The sequence below is a fragment of the Cebus imitator genome, unplaced genomic scaffold, assembly GCF_001604975.1.
Source record: "Cebus imitator isolate Cc_AM_T3 unplaced genomic scaffold, Cebus_imitator-1.0 Scaffold324, whole genome shotgun sequence".
Lineage (NCBI taxonomy): Eukaryota > Metazoa > Chordata > Mammalia > Primates > Cebidae > Cebus > Cebus imitator.
The window spans coordinates 2,190,122-2,193,331 of NW_016107639.1; the positions used below are offsets into that span (position 1 = coordinate 2,190,122).

At 38.8% G+C, this 3,210-nt stretch overlaps 1 protein-coding gene across 3 annotated transcripts in view; it reads left to right on the top strand.

Moving 5' to 3' along the window:
- The window catches only part of KCNG2 (potassium voltage-gated channel modifier subfamily G member 2), a 91,160-nt gene that overhangs the window by 40,873 nt on the left and 47,077 nt on the right, over positions 1–3,210 (top strand). The gene's annotated exons all lie outside the window — the stretch shown is intronic.

The window sequence follows — 3,210 nt, forward strand, 5'->3', positions numbered from 1 at the left end:
AAAAAAAAAAAAAAATTGTAATAGATACACAAAAGTAAAAGAGAAAGGAATCAAAGCATATCACCACGAAAAAATAATCATATAGCAAGACAGCAAAAGAGGAAGAAATAATCAAAAGAACTACAAAACAGTTGAGAACAATTAACAAAATGGCATTAGTAATTTCTTATCTATCAATAACTACTTTAAATATAAATGGATGAAATTCTCCAATCAAAAGACATAGAATTACTTAATGGATTTTAAAAACAAAATCCAACTATAGGCTACCTATGAGAGACTTGCTTTAGCTGTAAGGATATACATAGGCTGAAAGTGGAGAGACAAAAAAAGATATTCCATGCAAATTGTAACCAAAAGAGAGCAGGGGTTTTTATACTTATACCAGACAAAATATATCTGTACTCTCATGATCATTGCAGCATTACTCATAATAGCCAAGATATGAAATCCACCTAAGCACCTATTTATAGATGAGTGGCTAAAGAACATGTTATTGACTTATACACACATGCACAGAGAGACACACACACAACAGAACATCATTCAGCCTTGAGAAAGACAGAAATCTTGTCATTGTGACAAGGTAAATGAACCTGGAGGACATTATGCTAAGTGAAATAAGCCAGGCATAGAAAAACAGTAATGTGTGATCTCACTCATATGTGGAATCTAAAAGTTGAACTCAGAGGCAGAGAGTAGAATGGTGGTTGCCAGAGGACTGGGGGTGGAAGAAGTGGTGTTGATCAAAGCAGTCAAAGTTTTAGATATACAGGATGAATAACTTCCAGAGATCTAATATACAGCATGGTTGACTGTAACTAGTAATATTATATTGCATACTTGAGATTTTCTAAGAGAGTAGATCTTAAGTGTTCTCATCACACACAAAAAAGGTAACTGTGTGAAGTGATGGAGATATTCATTAGCTCAACTGTGGTAATCATTTCACAATGTATTCACATATCAAAACACAACAGTGTATACCTTTAATATATACACTTTTTATTTGTCGATTATACATCAATAAAGTGGGGGTAAATTGAGACAATGAGATATCACCACACGCCTATCAGAATGTCTGTAAAAAATGGTGACATCAAATGCTGGCAAAGATGCTGAGAAACTATTTCTCTCATACATTATTGGTGGGAATGTAAAGCAGTACAACCACTCTAGAAAGCAATTTGGCAGTTTCTTTAAAAACTAAATATGCAACCAGCCAGTCCATAAGGGGGAAAAGGATAAACTGAATTTTATCAAAAGTAAAACCTTTTGCTCTGATGAGCGTTTATCCCAGAGAGGAAAAATAATCTGTGTGGAAATGCTTATAGCAGCCTTGTTCATAATAGCCAAATCTTGGACATAACCCAGATGTTCTTCCACTTGTGAATGGTTAAACTTGGGTGCATCCATACCATGGAATACTACTCTGCAATAAAAAGGAATGAACTCCTGATGTATGCAGCAACCCAGATGACTCTCTGGGGAATTATTCTGAGTGAAAAAAGCCAATCCTAAAAGGTTATGTAAGGTGTGGTTCAACTTTCATAGCATTGTTGAAATGACAAAATTATGAAGATGAAGAACAGATTAACAGTTTCCAGGGGTTCAGGAGGAGGTAGTTGGAAGGCAGGGGGTGTGGCTGTGAAACTGCAGGAGGGACCCTGGTGTGGGGACAGCTCTGTGTCTGGATGTGTCCATGTCGCGGTCCCTCTGGTGAGGGCATTTGTCGGTTTTGAGGAGGCTGCCATGGGGAAAATTGGGTAAAGGGTAAAAGGGTGCCCCTGTATTGTTTCTTACAACTGCATGTGAATCTGCAATTATCTAAAAATTTCATTTTGAAACTTTTGGAGCAATTATTTGCAGCACTACTGTATATACCTTGCTTTGTGGAAAAGAATTATTCGTTACCAAATTTCTGTATGTATTATAGACTTGGAGATTGTGTCCCATAAATCATAATTGAAAAATAATTATCAATTTCTTAGTCAAAACATGGCTAAAAATGGATCTCATTAGCAAGTTTTCTTCTGAACAGAACCAAAAACTTGCCAATTAGATCTTATACACTTCATTTTATACACTTTTTTGTATTTATGAAAAATAGAACCCTTTTATAATTTATGAACTTCAGTATATAGAAAATAAAACTATTTCAAGTCAAAATACTTGAGACTCACATGTGAACTCACATGTATATCAGAAAGAGATTGCAGGAATTATACTAATATTACTCATCTTTATTTTACAACAGAAATCTCCTGAGTCACACTTTATTTAAAATTATTTATGTTTGGATTTTTTAACCCATGGGTGATTGTAGTCTTAAATCGTATGTTTTTCTTGATAGAACAAGTAAGAATTGGAAAATAAAAATGCATTGGCACACTAAATATTAGCCGGGGACTGAAGTTAGACACATTTGTATTTTAGACAATTCTCAGCTGAAGCCGTAGGCTCGCTGGTTGGTTGATGGAGTCATCATATTTAGATCGTTTTTCTAGTTGCTGCCTGGCCCTGTTTCACGTGTTGTTCCTGTGAACACGTGTTGTCCCCGAGGTTAAGAGTTCCAGCTGAAAGGCAAAGTGTGCCTCTGGGAAAAGGCCCCACACAGGAGCCTAGAAGCGTCTTCCTGAAAGGGGTGTGTGGGTCACAAGGGCCTCATCTCCTGTGAACAAACTCGTTTGGCCACGGGGCAGCTGCTGATAAGAAGACATGGGGAAGGTAAGCGATGCGTGAACCAAATGTGTGAAGATGCCAGAGCAGGAACAGAGGCGGACAGCAGCTGATAAAAGCGTTTATCTGCAATGGCTGGATTCTCTGGCAATATCTATTGCATGACGAATGCTTTGAGTCCAGAACAGTTGGCTTCTGAGCATCAGTGAAACATCCTCTGAGCTTTCTTTTGCCGTGCTCCTCCTCGGACGGCAGCCCTGCTGGCCTCGTGCAAGGTCCCCTGGCTGCCTTGGGATGTGGGGCTTCTGCTTCTGGAACTATGGACATTTGGAGTCAGAGAGCTTTGCTGGGGAGCCGTCGTGGGCACTGTGGGGGTTGAACAACATATCTGACCTCCGCACCTCCATGCCAGGAGCATCCCAGGTTGAGGCAATCAAAGCCGTCCTTGGACATTGCCAGGAGTCCCTGGGAACTGAGGGTCGCAGTGGAAGCTCTGGTCCGGAAACATATATATATATATATATATATATA